At 40.8% G+C, this 22,365-nt stretch overlaps 1 protein-coding gene across 1 annotated transcript in view; it reads left to right on the forward strand.

The window, feature by feature from the left end:
- Positions 1-552: 552 nt before the first annotated feature.
- Positions 553-22,365, forward strand: part of LOC146004009 (alpha-1A adrenergic receptor-like) — a 334,658-nt gene continuing 312,845 nt past the window's right edge. Inside the window, exon 1 of the mRNA XM_083142562.1 lies at positions 553-591. The gene's annotated coding sequence lies outside the window, so the exon portion shown is untranslated. The remainder of the gene's footprint in view (positions 592-22,365) is intronic.

Raw genomic sequence — 22,365 nt, forward strand, 5'->3', positions numbered from 1 at the left:
CATTGGAACGTCAGTACGGTATCTTTGACACAGCTCTAGAGAAGCCCGACCGGACGCGTACTGTATATGGTTTTGAGTCAGCACCTGTTTTTCACTTTTACCTTCAGTATTTAGACATCCATTCATTCACTGCGATGTTATACTCCCAAGGTCTCCATACTGCATAACTTCAGAACACAAGGTTGCTCAAGTGTTGTGCAATAAGCGAGACCCGTCGACAATATCGTCGACCCGTTGGCCATGCGCGTAAAATAGTCGACCCTCGATCTTGCTATCGAATTTCCCTGGTTCGAATCCCGGCCTGGGCTTGAGTGTTGTATATTTCTTCAATAAAATCAATTAAACATCACTCATTTTTGCGATTAGCCAAAACTACAATAGCCATAGACTTATCTATTTTGGAATATCGTCTGTCTATACCATGTAGTCACATTTGTTAATCAGTGATAAATTTTCAAGTGTTAATAATAAAGATAATTCTATAGCTGATTTAACAAATGAGCAACTTTGTACCTGTTTACTTATTGTGTTTCTCTTCATTTCAGTTCGAGTTACTGCAATTCCTTCTACACGAAGAGGCATGAAGCTTGAGTGAGTACCATATTCTTTTGTCTTTCCTTATCTCTTTTGTATTACATTTGGTTTCCTGCATTTGTAAAGAACATATTTACTTTTAAGCATAGTCGTTAGTACAGGTAATCAAATGAAGTGAATTTATAGCACATTTAGTAACATCAGCACCTTTTCGACACACTCCTATCTTCAACAGCGTAGAACGTCAGCAAGAGGGTTAGCGATAGGTGCAGAGTTAAGATGACGTCAACCACCCACTTGCTGATTGGCGGATTCGGGTGTTATGACATCAGATATTTTAACAGGACAAAAGTGTTTCAAACTTACCTAGTGTTGTCGCTACTTGAAACTTTTGTTCTGTTGTCGCGGTTTCAAATAGGCTTATTTGTTTTGTTCTCGCAGCTTTAAGCTTTTGTTTCGTTGTCCCAAAGTTAAACTTTTGTTTAGCTGTCCCGACTTTGAACTTACGTTTTGCTCTCTCATTTCAAAACTTTTATTTCGTTGTCCCAGCTTTGAACATTTGTTTCGTTGTCTTAGCTTTGAACATTTGTTTGCTGTGGCAGATTGAAACTTTTGTTTGCTGTCGCAGATTGAAACTTTTGTTTCGCTGTCGCAGATTGAAACTTTTTGGTTTGTTGTATTATATTCAAACTTTTTTGTTTGTTGTACCAAATTTAAGCTTTTGTTTTGCTCTCGCAGCTTTAACCTTTTGTCATTGCTCCAGCTTTAAACTTTTGTTTTGCTGTCTTTCCTCTTCTGCATCAATGTGAAGTTTGTGATCTGTTACACAAGTTTCATCCAAAATATTTCTCCCAGGACTCGAACAGATGTCTTGCTTATTGTAACTCACCGCAATAACTCCTTCTGACAGTTTGACGAGAAGGAGCGTCACCGCTGAAATTTCCAGTCAGAGCTCGTAGAGTGCCACACACGTAAATTTGCCGTTGCGTAGAAACGAATTTTCGTTTCGTCTCCCTCTCTCTTAGCATCATGTGTTCTTCCCTGCTCGAAAACCTTCGCTATTGTTGCCACATTGTCATTCCATTCCTGGACACACTCGCGCAAACATCATTGAAAACAATTGAATAGCGCTCCAGCTCGCGGTTCCCCCCGTTCGGTAGGGACGCTAATGTGGCAATATAGCACGGCGTAGTGCTTGCTTCTTTTATGCAGTGCATGTTCATTGGCTAGCTAGTAACTAGTGTTGCCAACTGTAATAATGAAGCACTATTTCTGTCACGGAAGGGGAAAGGCAGGTAAAGTGGCGGTGAGTTTTGTTGGATTGGAAGCACCATATTTTTATTTTATACTAAGTATTTGACCGGTTTGACGTTGTGTGCGTGTATTGCGTGTGTGTATGTAAAAGTGTGTGTTTGCTAATGAACGTTAAATTCCATAATGCCTCCAGTTCTGTCGAAGTTGAAATCAAAAACCTTGCATAGCCAAGCTCGGGAAATTCTAAGCAACGTGCACGAGTTCATGAAGGAGGAAGCCAGTCATGGTGTTAGCATCCCAATAAAGCATTTTGGCAAGAGAGCAGCGAACAGCAGCAACAAATTGTTCATATTTCATAATTTTGGAATTATTCAAAATAAATAAATTATGTGGCTCCAACATCATTTCAACTCTGGCTCCGGCACGTGTTCTTGTAGAAATTGCATAGAGGAGGCTGTCATTTTTGCTGCTTAATGCGATACATATTGTTTTCTGTGTTAAAATTGCCATGCTTTGATGGGTGACCAAGTTCATAGCAGGGCCGGCGGAAGGGGAGGGCGAACCGTCCCATCGCCCAGAGCGGCAAAATTTGAAGAGAAGAAAAAAATAAGCCTATTGAAAACTGTGATCGAGCGAGATATTCTTTTGCGCTGAATGGTATTGAAATAGCATAAGAAGTCTCATTATTTATTTTATATTTTGATGTTTTAGTTAGGAATATATTGATTTTCAATTTTCCGTTGCTGCGTAATGACCGGGGGGGGGGGGTCGAAATAGAGCGGCATCTGCCGCCACCTCCCAGGGAGGCAAAATGACTAGCGCCTGCCCTGGTTCATAACAAAAGAAAAAGCCGCGCAGCTTATCGTCTAGTGGCAGTATATGTACTTGTTATTGTTGTGGAAGCCGGCATCCTTTGTAAATGTACAACAAAGGCAACCGACTGTCGCCGATCTCAGAGAGGAAATAATAATACTGCTTCAGGAGGAGTGTTATGGTGCAATTGTAGCGGTTTAACACGTTGGCATGTTATTATCTGCCGTTGCAGTTCCATACCAGTGTATACGGGTTTTGGGAGTGAAAAGTTAGAACGCCACCAGTGCATTAATGCAATGAAAAATAATATATATATTTTTTTATTTTGTTTGAAATCACTCAAATAAGGAATCGTATGAAGAAGTCTTCTTTGCAGCATTTTTGGTAATTTTACTTATGTGTTAGTTCATATTTTGCAAATTTTTAGTCCATATGTATGTAGCTACATACAAAGCCACTTGTTAGTACATATTAATCCTAGTCCTGGTATAATGCATGACGTTTAAAACTCAACGTTAGATAGACCTGAATTCTCTAATTTTATTGTTGTACGTAACAGCTGTGCATCGGCGCACTGCAGCGATTTTTCTATCTGCTCCATTAGCAACACTGCTTCTTTAGTTGTTTCGCGCATCGCACGGCAGAATTATCTGCGCTGGACTCTAATGTCTGGTCTCCATGGGTCGTTGCGTGCCTCCCCCTTTTTTTTTCTCCACCTGCAAAAGTTCCTTGCGGTGACAGGGAGTGTCAGATCCGGTGTTCTGAGAAATCTATGACTAACGCTGACATGGCGTGTCAACCTTGATTAACGATGCTTTCATTCATCCTGCTCCTTCAGATTCTCCGATCTTCCTTCATCTCGCGCTTTTTTCTCCTAACCCGATTCCCCTTTTCTCATCGTTATCTTGTATTCATAAAGAGGACTTTTATAAGGTAAGCTAATTTGTCTCTTCACCGAACTCTCTTACAATGGCGAAAAGTATGGAAACTGAATTTGTGAAGAACAATGCTCCGCAACATTTTTTTCATGTCTTAACATCGTTTGCATCATAAAGCATTTCGAAATACAAAGTGTTGCCAATTCCATAGTAATGTTACAATGGTTTATTCAAATTTGTATGAGAGCCTCCCCGGTGCCGTAGGGGTAACATCGTCACCTTGTAATCAAAGGCTTCCCCCAAGTTCGGTACCCGGTGGAGGCCCATTGTGGTTCGGATCCCATTTAAAACTGTAGGTCCGTTCCCGATTAGCCTTTTTGTGCATAAAGTGGACTACAACAACTCAACTCAAATTTGTATATTTTACTGAAAATTCCTGCACTATTCTTCATCCTCAAAAGGTTCCGACGAGCTCCGTGGCCGAGTGGTTAGCATAGTTCGATACGATGCCAGGGGTCCCGGTTTCGAATCCAAACGTGGGTGTTCTTTGCGATCGTCCGTTCATTCATTTCATCTAATCATATCTCATCCTCATCGTCGCGACTAGACACAACAACGAGGAAAGCAACGTTAAATAACAAAAATTAAATCTCAAGGAACCAGGATTTGACATCCGGTGGAGGCACTGATAGCACTTTAAACTGTAGGTCCAGTGCCTATTAGCCTGTTCCACGCAGAGCACAGTGCGCTGGAGCGTTGTCATGTAACAAAATCCAGCTGTTCTTTTGGAACAGTTCTTTTCTGCCACGTCGCATGCGGGGGAAAATACGTTGCATTACTCCTAGGTAATGTTGCCCGTTCACTGTGGTGCCCACAGGAACAAATTCGCGGTGGATCACTTCAGCAACATTTACAAAAGACAATCACCACTGTCTTGATGCGTGATTTCTGCAACCTGATATTCTTCTGATAATCTATAGTGGAACCACAAGCAAAGAAACCTGCGCAGAATCTCATCGCGCTGGAGGATGGGGGAAAGGACAGGGGGAAGGAGCCTTCAGCGTGGCGTACGTCAGTGTTGCCAGACCTATTGATTTCTCGGGAGAATTCCATAGTAATGCTATTACTGCATTGCTATTTCCCCTTCTGGAAAATGAATGTTGACATAAAAGTGCCTATAATTTCAGACGTATAAGTTGATTTCAGTCACAGTAATTTACATCCATTATTATAATAGGAATGTAGGAACGTGATAATTTCAAACTCAAGTGGTGTTTTCTGAGAGTGCAACATTATTACGGGGTAATATGCTTCGTTTACCCGCCTGATAAAAATACATTGTTTCCCCCTCATCGGATTTTGTAGCAGATCTTCTGGTTTCCCAAGGAACGATCTCCCGATTTTTTCAAGTCTGGCCTGGCAACACTGCCCCGAACACCGATAACGGCAGGGAAGATGCGCGAACACTTTTGACGGAAGGTTTTTTCCTTGTGGTCGAGCTATACGCCAGCTCATCTTCTGGATCGAACTGAAAACACAAACGTTCATCCTCAGTGGCAATTCTTTGCAACACACGATATTGATCAACTGCGTAGATGAAATTTGGACAAGATTCAACTCGATGCTTTTGCTTTGACACGCTTCACTCGCACACTCTTCACTTTCCGGCTGCCACTCGAAAACTGCTGCGTCACACCACTCGACAGTTGCACCGGTGATTAGAGCACAGTCTAGCGGTCAAAAGTATAACCATGTTTGGCGCTCTGCATAATAAAAATTGTCCTGTAAAAAATCAGTCTCATTACTTAACGGGCATATCGTGTAGCGTTTTCTTCCTCCTTCATACGAAGTGTTATCAAATGAATTACACTCCTACAGGGGAAGTGAATGCTGACGAAAAAAAATAGTTCAAATTTTCACCACCAGGTGTAAATGTGGCGCTTGGTATTAAATTTCCCGTACTCGGAGCCCTCTGTAGCTGGGTCGAAGCAAGGGATTGAGCTGAAACTTGGTACAGTTCACAATTTCACCACAAGGTTGAAATGTGGCGTTGAAGTAACAACCAGTAATTTCAGTTTATGTCCATACAGCAGTGTTCACTCGTATGTCAACGTGAATGGCCCTTTGGAAGCGTAAGGCAGTGTGGTGGATGGTCGGACGAAGAGTTGCCAGAGATGTTGTTCACTGTGCATCAGATTTCAGCGCCTCATAATCGCCATTGTGGTGAAAATTTGAACAATTTTTTCGTCAGCGTTCGCTTACACATGGTCTCCATAGCGTCTATACCAAATTTCAGTGCAATACATTACTACGAACGGTCTCCAGAGGGCACTGAGTATGGGGAATTTAATTTTAATCGCCACATTTCCACCTGGTGGCGAAAATTTGAAATATATTTTTTTCGCCAGAATTCGCTTCCCCATTGTCTCCATAGCCTCCATACCAAGTTTCAGCGCAATCCGTTACTACGAACGGTCTCCAGAGGGCTCTGAGTTTGGGGAATTTAATTTTAAGCGCCACATTTCCACCTGATGGTGAAATTTTGAACTATTTTTTCCGTCAGCATTCGCTTCCCCATGGTCTCCATAGCATCTACACTAAGTTTCAGTACACTAAGTTTCAGTGCAATAAGTTACTACGAATGACTGTGAGTAGGGCAACTTTTATTGTGGCCACCCGGTATATAGTGTGCTTGTCACGTTTCTAAATTAGTGGTTTTGTACAAGGAAATGTCTGCATTCGTTAGGTATCGGAGGAAGGACAAACCTGCGCTACCAGCAGCACGATATTAAGAACCGGATTCACACTCTTTATCTCCAATAGACCATGAGCATCTTCCATGGCACATTCCTACAGTGGCACCCAATCCAGTCAAGATAAGCTTAGATCGTTGTACAAAAACCTTCAGAAACTGCCTCTTCTTGCTATGCTAATCTGACTGTGCAGTTTATCAGCTCAGCTTCTTCTTTGGAAGTAACAAATAGCCATTGCTCCAGGCGTTTCTTGTCCTCTCCGAAAAATGGGATCCGATTTCCTCTTCCTATACTGCATCATTTCGTGGCACTCCGGGTCGTCCAGATGATGCTATTAAGAGAATAATTTCTCTAAAGTCTTCAACGACATACTCCATTTCTCTCACGGACCGTGTATTTGAACATTTGTAGGTCCAGGAGGGAGAGAAAAGGAGAAATTTCTGTCGGAACGGGAGAGTTACAGAGATCGGAAACAAACAATTGCACGTGGTTGTGCTTCATTGTATGAGACCAAACTGAGGAGACTTTTGTAGGGGTGGGATCAAAGATGCATCCTTTCTAGATCCGAAAATTATGCTAACGTCTCTTTCTCGACCAAATAGCTAGTCGTTTGTTTCTAGTATTGGCAAGAGAATCGAGTTATAGTGACATAATAGTGTTTTTTCTAACATTGAGATTGGTACTCTGTTCTTATCTTCTGAAGTAGTGCTGCATGGGACCACTTTTCCTTGCTCGTATTCAATGGAACATCATTTTAATGTGACAATAATCGTAGACCGGCATATTCTCGCTGAATGTGCCGACTTTGCTTTCCTCAGACAGACTCTTTATCTTCCCAATTATTTGTCATCCCTGTTGGCAGATGACAGTGTTTTATCAAATGTTTTTACCTTTTTACGAAGAGCTGGTTTCTTCCACTGTCCTTGAGGAAGTTTTTAGAAAATTCTTACTTTTAATGTGTTGTGTTTGTCTTCTTTAGGTCCCTTTACACCCTTGCACTTCTACGTTTTCCCACCACCCCTTATTTTAATATTTTCAGTATCAATTTTAGATAAGGGGCATTTCCCTGTATACGTTGAAGGGTGCAAAATGGCCTAATGTGTCGACGCACCCAACAATTTTAATTCAATCAATCATTCAAAAATAACCGTAGACACACATGTATAATATACAGTAAAACCTCGATAAGCCCGACTTAACTTAATCCGGACATGCACAATAAAAGCAGAATGCAAGGTTTTAAATGTAGCTAGAAGACAACAAGAGAACTTCCCAAAGAAAAGGCAGTCAACCACTGATGAAATGCTGTTTCCTGCAGACTTTGTACTGTACTCTATAGTGGATTTACGCCTATGCCCTTTAAACACACCACAATATACGTGTATTGTTGCTATAAACTGAGTTCTAATGCACTTTCTACTGTTCTTTTAGGTTATTTCAGTTAACCTTTTGCCGCCCAAGCCCTTTTTCAGAAGTAAGCCTCGGTTGCCCAAGCCGATTTTGAGCAAAATGCAGAGTTTCAATTAAATGAGTGTAGATCGGAAGCTAATTGCCCTAGAGAGATGAGTGATATACCGTTGTACGCGGAATGAACCAGAGATTCAGACTATATGAAATTTTTGCAAATTCGGCGTATATGTGGCGGGGGGGAGGGGCTAACTCTCAAAATTCCAAAATTTTGGAAAAGAATGGGGTTTCGTCCCCCCGCCCCCCGTAAAAAAGGATATGAAAAGTTCAAAATGCACATAGAAATTATCGCTGGCATGTAAGAAACAGAAAAATATTTGCATCATTGTCGTATGACCAATGTAACTTGAGTTGTACCCCCAAAAGGAATGGTCGGGACGCCACTCATTCAAGCTTCAAAATGCAGCGGTACCTTGAAATGACTATAGCTCAGAAACTAAATGCCCTAGAGATATGAAAAATATACCGTTGTACGCAGAATGAATCACAGATTTAGACGATATATAATTTATGCACATTCGGCGTATATATGGAGGGGTAAACGGGGGAAATCCCCTGAAAATACTTTTTTTTTTAAAAAAATGGGGTTTCGCCCCCCCCCCGCCCCCCAAAAAAAGGATATGAAAAGTTCAAAATGCACATAGAAATTATTGCTGGCATGTAAGAAACAGAAAAATATTTGCATCATTGTCGTATGACTAATGTAACTTGAGTTGTACCCACAAAACGAATGGCCGGGACGCCACTGATTCAAGCTTCAAAATACAGCGGTACCTTGAAATGACTATAGCTCAGAAATTAAATGCCCTAGAGATATGAAAGATATACCGTTGTACGCAGAATGAATCACAGATTCAGACGATATATAATTTATGCACATTCGGCGTACATATGGAGGGGGAAAGGGGGGAAATCCCCTCAAAAATACTTTTCATAAAAAAAATGGTGTTTCCCCCCGCCCCCGCCCCGAAAAAAATGTCAAAATGCACAAAATGCAAAATTTATGCAAATGTGGTGTATATATGGAGTGGGAAGGGAGAAAACCCCCAAAAATTATTTTAAAAAATTGTCACTTCACCCAAAAAATGTCCTCGCACTTGGGCACAAAACGACACCTACGCACAACATTTACGGACGAAAAGCTAGAACGTAGTGACAAATGAGCGCCAATTCTTGCAGCTGCTTGAAATTCTATTTTTAGACAATGCTGGGTAACCCCTGTTGCGACTTGTAGACACTTGTGCTAAAAGAAACAAAGGTTTCCTTCAGCGCGCTTCGAAATTCCATTCTCACAACGCAGATTCAACAACCAGTCTTCCCCCTTCCCCCAGCCCCCTGCTTGCGCCCTCACGGAAAACTTTCATTTTGACATCAGATACTGATAAACAAGCTTTCTTCGAAAGCACTTAGCAGGAGGGAGTGAAAAGCATTGCTTTAGAACAACAAAGCCGGTCTTCCTTTGTCGGCAAAAAATTGACCTTGAAAAGAGACGCAAAAGAGAAGTCCCTTATCCCGCCTTTCCCCCTCCATTTTCATGAAGACAAAAAAAATGCAAAAAAACATTTCTGTTAAATACATGTGTTAGGAACAATATAAAAAAATAAAATCGAAATTCTAGCCAAAAATAGAAAAGTTATAACGTAAAAACTACGACCTTGACACAGCGTCTCGATCGAGACGCTTGGTTCCGTGAGGGTTACTTTTGGATATCTCGATCGAGACGCTTGGGCAGCAAAAGGTTAATCTGGACTTTCGTTAAACCGGTCAACTTATTCCCCCATTAGTCCGGATTAACGAGGTTTTACTGTATATGTATAATATGTATTTTACATATATATGTAAAATATCCGCCTTGATAGTCTCAGCCCACAATCATTTACATTTTCATACGTCGCTGCATTGTAAGATAGACTAAACTACATTTTAACATGAAGATAATAACTTTGATTACATAAGTTTTAATTTCACTGCATTTTTCACCTCACGATCCATATTTGAGGGCCCAGAGACAAATTACGGACGTGTAGTACCTATTGGGCTTCGAGCGTATACCGCTCGTTTTGGCTGTTAGAACGTTATTCGCTTCAGAGAAGAAGCTCTCAATTCCATACGCTATCTAGCGTTGTCCGTACGAACTATTTCGAGCTAGAGCGAAATCCTCTTCCTGCTGCTCTCTAATCTGGAGTAAATGGAATATGCTCTACATTTATTCAGTATTATACGTGTTCTTATCATTTTACAAACAAATATTTATGTACCGGTGGTTACGAAATACAGGGTGATTCATAAATCTGGAAGACATTTTAAAAATTTACTACAGATAAACTATACAACTGGCAGTGGCAATTCTGATGCAGATAGAACGACAAACTCGCCAATTTTTTGAACACACGTCATCAATGCTCTATATGTTCAAATGTCGTCCCACACGCGTGTTAGTATATCACGGTCGACCAGTGTCACATCAGCGGCATTATGACGACACAAATACAGTATCATTCACGAATTCCCAGAGCAAGAAGTCGCACCAGGCGAGGTTCTTCCGTATTCCAACAAACAAAACGCCTTCTCAAGCTTACTCAGCGCCATGTTTGCTGCTGCTGCCTCTTAGGGCAAACCATAGTAATCTTGGACAGTTTGCTGTTCTATCTGTTTCATAGTTTATCTGTGGTGAATTTCTAAAATGTTTCATGGACTTATGAATAGCGGTGTATTCGTGGACGTATCAGAAATATGGAAGTTTTGAAGTTTGTATCTTCAGTCTTTTGGATGAAAAGTTTCGTTTTTGGTTAGCACAGTGCTCTACAATGCCAGGGGTCTCGGGTTCGAATCTCGGACTGGACATGTTCTTTGTGACTGTCCCTTCATAAATTTCACCATATTATCACTCATCCCCATCTTCGCGATTAGCTAAAAGTGGCAAAAATGCGAAGTAAAATATACTAAATCAATCAATAAATCGGTTCAAATGTTTCAAAAAGCATGTACATTCACCGGCAATAAAATGGTACACCCAGATCCTGAAATGCTCGCTTCCCTACAAAGCGTCATGGGTGTTGTCTAACCTGACGGCGTTGTCATTGAAAATTTGCTATCAAAGTATACTTTCTTTTATGCGTAGAATTAAGCAACACGCACAACGCTTTGAAGGGAAAGCGAGTATTTCAGGGTCTTCGTGTCCCATTTTTATTGCCGCTGAGTGTACATTATTCCCCAAAGGAACTTTTTACCACAACTAAAATAAAAGAGCATGGATGCATTATCTCTCAATGATTTGTTTTAAACCGTGAATGAGCCAGATCTACGTGAACGCAATTGAACATGGCTGAATCCAGACAGTTGGTCGTTTAATGATAAATATGGTGTGACAATGTGCAACGGACATTTTGTCTGCCAAAAAAAAAAAAAAAACATCCCAGCACTCGGCTCCCATTGTTGCGAATGTCATTATCTATTGCGAGGACAATAGCCTCACTGCTGCAGTGCGGAAAGCGCAAATTCGCCAGGAGCAATTGGGGAAAAAATGGATCGTCCGTCATTTCCTATTGTTTCTCTCGTGCTCCATTGAATGGATAAAAGAAACTACACCGCAAAGATGATTTGTGTCCCAAATTAATTTGTTAATTGAAATTGCATTGGGTTTCAAAACCGGGGGGGGGCAAGGTGCCAAAACTGGGGGGGCCGAGACAGTATATTTGCCTTTGTAGATAAGGTTTAGCATAGTCCAGGGGCAAAAGTGACGAAAAGTGGCGGGGCAAGTGCACCCCCTCGCCTCCCTAAACGCCGCCACTGTTTGCATCCTATTGTCAGTTGGTTCCTCTACTTCTAGAATTTCTGATACTATACCCTGTCCAGGTTATCTCCAGAGCAAGCGGACGGAAACAAGTCTCTGCGCAAGTACCTTTTAGGTGAAAATACAGTTGACAAGGGAAGGCCACCTGCTAGAAAGTTCCAGGATAACTTTCTAATAGTCTGGAGGGAGCAATGTTTGCGTATATATATCGTCCTGTTTTGTACCTTGTTACATTTGTACTTGATACAGTCTCTGAAGAAGACCTTGCTAGAAGGTTGAAACGTTACACTTAGTTCGTTTTATAATAAAATAAATTACTGCCTTGCCTTTTCAATTAGTAGTTTGTAAATAAACTGTCTGTGTGACAAGTAAAGTTTTGGCATTCATGTGGTCGTTTGGATCTACCTTACATCCCAAAGGATTAATAGAATGACAGTACGTTTGAAGAGAAACCTTAGCAATATCTAAAATTCTCTGCAAGACCATACACTGAACAGTAATCCCCACGGAAATTGAACTTATCGTGCATATACGATTAGGGTTATTGAGTTGGACAAAGCTGTTCCGCTGCTACCACACAAAATGTAAGATGCTACAATGTGCTTCGGATAGCTATCGTAACATATCCCATCCGTACGAGTAGAATCTTGTCTAAACTTGTCACAACCTGCTCCTAGATTCTGTTCAGATATGGGGTTTTAGACAGAAAGTTGCCGCAACTCACCTGGCGGAGGGGGAATTGAAGGTGGCGGCAAGATTGACAAAACCTGGGGAATCTAGGAAGCAGAGGTCTTTTGATTGTCATCGCTGAGGGGAGGAACACTGCTAGGGGAGAGCTATTCGTACCGAACGGGGCGAGTTATCCCTTATTCCTGTAACCTGCCATTCTCAGACAGAAGTGTTGGGGCTTGAACATCAATCATGTCATTTAATTACGTATTAGTTTAGTACTTCACATCTGGCCCTTTTAGGGCCATCGCAACCAGCGAGTGTTGTAGTTTAAGGGTGAGTTACAACCGTAATGGTTCGATCCCAAGGTCTACAAGGTAGAACGTTACGCTATGACGCATGCGCAAAACGTCCACTCTTTGCTTTAGTGCATCCTGTATTCTGATGCGAATTGTTTTCAGCTCATTCGTCTCAGTACGAGGTAGAATTTATCCCTAAATATACTTTGTGTTCCAAAATTCTCCCTGGAGAATACAGTGTGTGTCTCTCGAAGCTTCAGTTCATCCCAGCTTTTAAGGATGCACTTGATCCGTTGAGGTCCATTGACTCGCCACAAAGCATGATGATGCGTATAATGCAATTCCCAAACTTTCCCGCAACACATTCCTCCGTTCAGGCTATGCGAACTTCTGGTTCGTATCCCCGCGTTCCTCGTGCACTTTCCGAACAATCTGCATTCCTTTGTTGTTACCTTGGCAACGGGATTGCATGTGTGCCCCAAGTTTCTAAATTATTAATTGAGATTAGCTACTGACTTCAAGGAGGGAAATTGCATAGTTTCTAAGCTAACAAGAACTCTATGCATATACAGGGTGATTCAAAAAATGTTGACACTATATGGGAAATAGAAAATGTGCTACTCCCCGTCTACGTTTACTTCTTTAATGAATAATATTGAAGGAATTTACAATGTTTCTCTCGGTGGGGCCGAGAGATACGACGTGGAGGGAAGATGTACTACGTGCACCTCGTTCTTCTAGCTGCTGCGTTTCTTATCGCGCTGTATTGGTCGCTTCCCCGCTCCCCACGCTCTTTGCCAGCATGTACGCCGCCCGCCGTAAGACTGGACAATTGCTATAGTGTAGACGGTCAACCAAACATATTGTCTACGGTGCATCTTCACTGACGCGCCATGACCTGAGGGCTTCCAACAACGTGGTGTGTCTGGTTGATTTATTTCTCCAGGTTCTCAGTAGTTCCCTGAACGGTATGCAACCCAACAAACATTGTGGATGTGCTGGATGCATAATGGTTAGGCTGAAAACGTATTTGAGCTCATTCCTTTTCAGTTTTGTTCAAATAATCTCCTCTGAAAGCTGGATTTAAAGCCAGATAGACGTATCTCCACTTCTAATTCTTAGCAGTAAGGTATCTCCAATTTACTGACTTCTTTTAAGAGTCAGATATATTCCTAAGAATACATTATTTCGTCTCTTCTGTAAATTTGATAAATGGAGCTACGTCCCTCTGATTCTCACGCAACGATATGCAGTATACGTAATATGTGTATGTATATATACGCGCAAAGATACCTCATGCACATTGCAATATGCCATGATTGGATATTGGAGGGGAAGGTATGAAACTATACATTCACAATATCGATCAATTGCGGACATGATAGGCACCACGCTCCGACCGCCTTCACCTCTCCTCCACCGGGTTCCTACCCCACTATCCATTTGTTAGAGGCTGGGAGAGTCCCAGAGCTTCTTCATACGAGGACATTCCTGGGAAAATTCTCCACCTGAAGGCACCCAACCCGGGAATCAAACCCTAGTCTCCTGCGTTGCAGCCAGGTTTCCTGTCAACTGTGTCAGGGAAAGTGGGAGATAGAAAGGAGAGAGAGAGAGAGAGAGAGAGAGAGAGAGAGAGAGACTCAAAACATATATACAGGGTATCCGAGAAGTCCCCGTCCCGTACCTCTAGATTATGATTGATTTGTTTTATTTTACTTCGTTTTTTGTGCCACTTTTGGCTAATTTACGAAGATGGGGATGAGTGATGATATGAATGAAATTGATGAATGGACACTCACAAACATCCATGCTCAGGCCAGTATTCGAACCTAGGACCCCTGACCCTTGATTATGATACATAGTACTGAACATATTACTCCTAGATATACAGGGTGTACCAGAAGTGATAGCGCAAACTGAAAAGGTGAAGAGTACACGATAGTAGAAGCAAAAGTTCTAGGGTCGCAACGAACAGTTCGCGAGATAATTGCAAATGTATGGTTAGATCCGTCACTGACTTTTGTTTGTACACATCGTACGCTTGTCTCCTTGCGCACTCCAAGATTTCGTTGTCTAAACTGAACACTGCCGAATGGACGCGTTGTAAACAAACCACACGTTCTGTACAGGAAGGAAGACATAACGGGCACGTCGGTTGTCTGAGAAGTGTCAATTGTACTGCTGTAGTCAAAATGGAACAACCTCATACCAACGAAGAATACGCGGATATGCATGTCATGGTGGGGCTAACAGGAGGCTGCAGGCTTGTACCAAGAAGATGCATTCACAAAGATGCATCAGAGCCGAAGGGAACATGGGAGCTTCGCACATGCTATGCGACCAGGTTGGCCTGCAAGCATTACGCCTAGAATCAAGTCAGTAGCTGCAACCATCTGCCAACTGTTAGTTTGCAACCCCATAAGACGTCCTTGCTTCTACTATCGTGTACTTTACATGGTTTCAGTTTGCCGGTTCCCATGGCGGAGTGGTTAGCACAACGCGCTACGACGCCACGGGTCCCGGGTTCGAATCCCGGCTTGGGCATGGATGTTTGTGAGTGTCCATTCATCAATTTCATCATATCATCACTCATTCCGATCTTCGCAAATTAGCCAAACATGGCACAAGAAGCAAATTAAAATTAAGCAAATCAATTAATGATAGCTTCAGTTTACGCTATCACTTCTGGTACACACTGTATGTGACATATTTATTTATTACAACATATGTATGTATTTAATTATAATATACTTGCGAACTCTACACTACGTTACAATACACAATTTGCTCCGTGCGTTGTTTTACACCCGCACACTTCACTAGCCGTTCTTCATCACTGGAACTGTGTCTGACCACATCAGCCATATCGCAACAACTGACATAAGAATTCTAGCGAGCGTTCCATATGACCTTCAGAGCAGGGATGCCAACCACGAAAACGAAGTAACTCCTTAGCAACCGAATAGCGGCCAATTTTCATCACGGTCGCGACAGGATACATACAAGTAGGGGTACGGTGACTTCTGGGACACCCTATACTGTAAGTTTTATTTATTTACGTACTGAATATATGTAGACATTGCTTCACGTTTTGAGCACATCTGACACGATGGCCTCCCGGATGGCGTAGTGGTAATGTCGTCGTCTTGTAATCAAGGGGTCCCGGGTACGATACATCGGTGGAAGCACAAGTGGTTCTGTTTCTACTTTAACTGTAAGTCCAGTTCCGATTAGCCTTACTGTGCATAAAGTGGACTTAAGACTGTTACTGAAACTGAATAACTGAAACATCTGACACAAGGACTGTCGTTCTTCTCCCTCTTTCTTCCCCCCTCTTTCTCCCTCTTTCTTCCCCCCTCTTCCCCCCTCTTTCTCCCCCTCTCTCTTTTTCCCTCTTTCTTCCCCCTCTCTCTCTTTCTCCCTCTTTCTTCCCCCTCTCCCTCTTTCTTCCCCCTCTCCCTCTTTATTACCCCCTCTCCCCCTTTTCCCCCTCTCTTTCTTTCCCCTCTCTCTTTCTCCCTCTTTCTTTCCCCTCTCTCTTTCTCCCGCTTTCATCCCCCTCTCTCTTTCTCCCGCTTTCATCCCCCTCTCACTTTCTCACTCTTTCATCCCCCTCTCTTTCTCCCTCTTTATTCCCCCTCTCTTTCTCCCTCTTTATTCCCCCTCTCTCATTCTCCATCTTTATTCCCCCTCTCTCCTTCTCCATCTTTATTCCACCTCTCTCCTTCTCCATCTTTATTCCACCTCTCTCTTTCTCCCTCTTTCTTCCCCCCTCTCTTTCTCCCTCTTTCTTCCCCCTCTCTCTTTCTCCCTCTTTCTTCCCCCTCTCTTTCTCCTTCTCCATCTTTATTCCACCTCTCTCCTTCTCCATCTTTATTCCACCTCTCTCCTTCTCCATCTTTATTCCACCTCTCTCCTTCTCCCTCTTTCTTCCCCCTCTCTCTTTCTTCCCCCTCTCTCTTTCTCCCTTTTTCTTCCCCCTCTCTGTTTCTCCCTCTTCCCCTCTCTCTTTCTCCCTCTTCCCCTCTCTCTTTGTCTCCTTTCTTCTTCCCCCCTTTTGCTTCACCTCTTTTTCCCCTCTTTTGCTTCACCTCTTTTTCCCCTCTTTTGCTTCACCTCTTTTTCCCTCTTTTCTCGTTCCTTTCTTTTGCTTTCCTCTCTCATTTCCTTCTCTCTTCTTTGGTATCTTCTGCTGTATTCTTTTATCTCTATATTCCTACATATTCAAAACTTATTCGGCGCAGTACTTTTCCTGAATTGTGCGTTACACTTCAGATGCACAGGGTGCATAAACGTTTGTTGGAATCAGCAGTTTTAGGTTCAGCTCAAGAGTTATGCGTCTTTTTGTTGCAAAATTTATGTTTGTTACAGAAGAAGAAAGTTGCTGATACCTTCAATGTTGTTCCAAAGTTTCTAGCTTTTTACAAGGTTTAAGAGTTGAAGCTGTCAAGTAAAACATTACGACAATAGTGTCTTCAAATTGAAATGGGTAATTTCAGTTCTTGAAACTGCCTATCTCTTATCCTGTTTACCTCTGTTCGCCATATCTTGATTACATATTTCTTAGTTGAATGGTACCACCTTGAAACTTCTAGAGAAAAGGGACTGTATTTTACCACACACGACTAATTTAAGAAGTCTCAAGCTCACTGTAATGTTCATGTTATATTGAACGAACTATTGTTATCAAAAACTAATCTTTAACATTTTAAACAGAGATCAACACAATATCCACGCAAGCATTTAAAGAAGACTTCTCCTGAAGCATAAGGCATTACATCACCGACTTCAATGTATATGTATGTGTTAAAAACATAATGTTTTCATAATAATTAATCTGCAACAATGAGTGTATTTGTGTGTTCTGGCTCATTTGAAGGACTAATGACCATTTCATTGTTAAATGGAGGTGTAAGGGGTGAGTGGCCTTCCACGTAGTACACCCAAATGTCTACCTCACTTCCACGTTAGTACACCCTGGACTGAAGACTAACGAGGCTCTGGCGACTGGCCCCATGGCCAGTATAATTTTGTTTATATTGTCCTGTTCTTTTGTCCTTATGTGTGCTGAGTGCTCCTTTACAGCCTCATCTTTTAACGAAAGTCAGAAGATTTTAATATTTTGTGATTTTAGTTCTGCAACGTTGGGGTTGTTATTTGTATCGATAAGGGGCTGGACCCCGTATAATGTGACGGGTGCAAAATAGCCTTAGAGCTGACGCACCCAAAATGTTTTAAATTCAAATTTTAAAAAATTCAAATTCATTGTTAAATGGGTTAATGAAGTGGCAAATTCTTGTAACTATAAAATGACTTCATTTGTGTGTTTGTGCAGATTGTGTACTCTCTGTCTCTATCCCTTTTTCTCTCTTGATATATATTTATCTATTTCTTTATCTCTTTCTCCCTTTCTATTTCTCTTTCTTAATACATATCTTTCTCTCCGTATCTCTTTCTATATATGTTCGCTTTCTCTCTCTTTCTGTATATCTCTGTATCATTACTGGTCGAGCAAGAATTTCGCTCACAGGAGGATAAAGAGAAAGAAAGATAGATAAATAGACAAGCAGAAGAAATGGAACCAGAAAAAAATAACAGAGAAATAGGAAGCAAGATAGAAAACCAAAGAAAGGTAAATGGAGAATGACGCAAAGTGGAAAGATTCAGAGAAAAATAAAACAGAATACCAGAGGAAGAAAGAGAGGAATGTTGATAAATATAGAATCAAAAAGAGAAAGAATAGTAGAGAAACAGAAAAGAGAAAGGAATATCTTTAAATTGAGTATCATGAGATAGAAAGAGCGTAAGAATAACATAGAAACAGAAGAATAAGAAGAATCGATAAATATAGAAGTAAGAGGAGGAAACAGACAGAGAAAGCAAGAGAGAATAACATAGAGAAACAGGGGAAGAAAAGGATTAACAGATATAGATAAGTAGGAAATCAGAAGAGAAAAACAGAGAAAGAAAACCAGAATAGGCGATAAATTGAAAATCATGAAATCTCTGATTCAATTTACGATAGACACACGTTTCAATAGTACCGGTACATTTTAAACTTTAAACCGGAAGTGCCAATTTCGACTAGCCTATATGAGCAAGAGATGGATTTAAAAGCAAGGGTAGAAACAAAAAAAACTTTCGAAGTTCAGAGAAACTTTACACTTCTCCTCATTTTAATAAAGAGATCATTATTTGCTTACAAATCTTTGAAGGCCATCACTAAGCGTACAGTTGAAAAATCAATTTTATGGTGTGGAGAAGGATGACAACTTTTTTCCTACCAAAATGGAGAGAAATGGGAAGACTGTTAGGTGGATGCAAAATCTCGACATCAAAGAACTTGTCAGCCCGGCTGCGTCAGATATAACCCCAGCCACCAACTTTACAATTCAGATTCGCAGGCTTGAAGGTTGCCAGTTGGCAGTTTAATAACGCAGGTTTATGTAAATCGTCTGGACTGTTTGACACGCAGGTCGACGCTTGTGTATCGCCAGCACGTCAAAACATGTTACTGTAGATTCTATACACACCATGCTGTGGCACTTTCTTTCTCTTCCAAGCGAGGATTGAGAAAGAACACACTCAATGTGCAATATATTATAGTCAGTGGCGTTTCGTTGACCGTGATTCAGGGGCTTGTGAACACTCGATTAAATCTCCTACAGCGCTGCTTTGCACCTTACGTTTCTTAGCGACGTACAAGAGATTTATTACTTGAAAACTGCACTTTATCCCAGTTATCTCTGGAGCAGGCGAACGAAAACAAGTCTCTGCAAAAGTAGTAACGCGAGACGGCTCCACCAATGAACACGTGTGAGGAACGGGACTGAGTGGAGGGTAGAGCGACTGCAGTTACCAGCCTTCCCAGCAGCATGTACTGCTTCGCTCTGCTCACTCGATTTCCCTCACTTCTCTGACGCTATGCGCGACCTGCATCCAAGGATAGCTTGGACAAGGTATAAAGTCGGTGGCGGTTCTTTTACCTTGGTTCCGGGGCTGTTGAACACCCAATACGATTGTGATTTTCCGTTACGTTTAATCATATATATTTTTCTGTTCCGCTCAATTTAGCAACGGACCTAGATTATTACTTGAAAAGATACTGGCTAGCGTGCCACACTATTTGCACGACATTTGGTTTACGGGCTCTCATGTAGCTTAATGGTTCGCGTATTTTACTGTCACGGATATAGGTTTGATGACTTTCCACGTTGCTTCAGCATTGTCAGGACAATTGGGAAGTCTAGTTGCAAAGTAGTGTCAGACTCAGTTCTGGAAAACCAAATAACTTTGGCGATGTGTGCTGACCAGAAAAAAGTATAAAGAATTATGACTGGAAAGAAATGGAATGAACCATGTAGGGAAATCTTCAAAGAACATGGCATTCTATCACTACCCTGCCTATATATACTTAATTTATTATGGCATGTGAAAATGGACCTGACAACATGAGGAATAACTCCAATCTTGCAGTTTCAATGCATTTCACATCACTATTCGGAAAAGGTCCAAGCTCCACAGGTATCCACCTATACAATAAGTTACCAGATCATATAAATCTATTGAACCAGTAGTCAAATTCAAAAAGCAACTAACAAATCTGTTGTGTCATTGCTTTTACTCAGCGAGTGGATTTATGAACCCTTATTCCATCAACTCACTTGTAGGTTCATGAATTCATCCACAAGAGTTCAATGGAAAATATAATCACTAGTTCGAACATAGACCCACAATATGCATCTCGCATGTCATATCTGTTTGAGTCAGTTGAGTGCAACTTTTAGTATCAGTTTGTGACGATGTAGGTCTTACCTTTGTAATGTTTCACAATATTTCATTTAATATTTTAATCCATTATGGAAAACATGTATTGTTTATATATTGTAAACACAACAGATGATTTGTTAGTTCCTTTTGAATTTCGCTATTGGTTCAATAGATTTTATATGATCTGGCAACTAGAGTTTGTGGAGTTTGGACCTTTTTCGAATAGTGATATGCTATGCATTGAAACTGCAAGATTGGAGTCATTCCTCATGTTGTAATGATGTACTTACTGGCGTTACTTGTACACACCTTCTTGCATGAGACTGTGATGGGCTGAGGTATCATTTCATTGCATCAACTTCCTATATTATATTATTTCATTTTGTTAGTGTAGTGTATTGTAGTGTGAACACAAATGTAGTGTGTACACAAATTGACATTTGATTTGATTTGCTTTATTTTACTTCGCCTTTTGTGCCACTTTTGGCTAATTTACGAAGATGGGGATGAGTAATGATATGATGAAATTGATGAATAGACATCACAAACGTCCATGCCCAAGTCAGGATTCGAACCCTGGATCCCTGGCGTCGCAGCGCGATGTTCTAACCACTCCGCTACGGAGGCCGGCACATAAATTGACATGTCCAATATCACAGCATGAAAATGTAAACGTGATTCATTGATGAATTTAATCTAATGTAACCTATTCTAATCAATGACAAGTCATTTGGCAGTTCTTCGTCCTCAAAGGACAGTTGCACATCTTGAATTTAGTTCTCTATGAAAGAAATACATGAAATTAAAAGTAGACTGACAGGAAAGACTGTATAGTCACAGGAAATGCCATGTGCATCATTTCATGCACAATTTATGATGAAAATAGAGCTTAGATACTTGTTTTAACTATTATCTCATGCATTGGTGGATTTAGTGAGAGGAACTCATGCCTTCCCAAATGGGATGATTAAGTATTATGAAAAGTATTGTATTATTATCACAAAACAGAGAAATAGATGAGACTACGATCGGATTAAAAAGGTCAATCTGCATAATATCTGATACCGCCCAATATCTGATACCCTTGTTTCTCGGATTGTGGATGCTGCCATCTGCAGCAATTCACTGAACTACGTCCGGATCTGTCCAGCAAAGTAAATAATAGGTTGCTTAATATATGTTAATATATATTATATAATGTTAAATTCCTATCCGATAGCTATTATGTATACCCACTATCAGATATTAGGACGGCTTTTTTCGATTCCTCAAATTTGCATTGTTTTTACTTTTGTACTGTACAACAAAGAATTGAACAATAAAGGAGATAAACACATCACAAGGCAAAAGGTAAGGTACCAATAGTTCATATTACCAAAAATTACGCATTTCTGTTCATTTTCATGGGTTAATTATGGTGATTTCAAAAACTATCCGATATTATGCAGGTTTACCTTAATTTTTAATCCGATAGTAGTCTCGTCTATTTTTCTGCTTTGTGATAATACTACAATACTTTTACAATTAAAAATTAACCAGTAGTCCTATATAAAAAACGAGTTACATCAAAATTTAGCTTATTCAATTCTGCGTTAATCTATACAGTATTAACCAATTATCTTTTTGAGTATGCTTTCTATTTTTATCGCCGCGAGAACAAAAAAAGAACCGTTTTGGGGGGGGGGAGTTGAAAACGATAGCTCTCTTTGAAATTCTGTAAATAAAAAACTGGTTGTCCGATCGTTATGAAATTTTAGTACGCTACAGGCAGAAAGGTTTTAAACACTTAATTTTCAGGTTTTCAACATTTCTCAAAAAAAAAAGTTCTTAGCATTTTTGCGAAACAACGTTTTCTTGGTATTGGGTAGTCCTACAAATACAATATTGGTCTTGTTTTGAAGCCCTTTGCATCTGTTAAAAATGCATTGTCATTGTCAATTCACATTAACTAACAGATTTTATACAGATTTTTATTCAGCAGAGTAAAGCTGTACGTGGAACGTGGCAAGCAATAGCAACTGTGTTTCAAGAACATTCCGTACCCTACCGAGAATTCTAGATCATTTATGATCTCATTCTTATAAGTAGTAATCAAGAGTTGCTGTTGCATGCTGTAGTCATCAAAATTAAATGCA

Source organism: Lepisma saccharinum, chromosome 21, assembly GCF_977018435.1.
Source record: "Lepisma saccharinum chromosome 21, izLepSacc3.1, whole genome shotgun sequence".
Lineage (NCBI taxonomy): Eukaryota > Metazoa > Arthropoda > Insecta > Zygentoma > Lepismatidae > Lepisma > Lepisma saccharinum.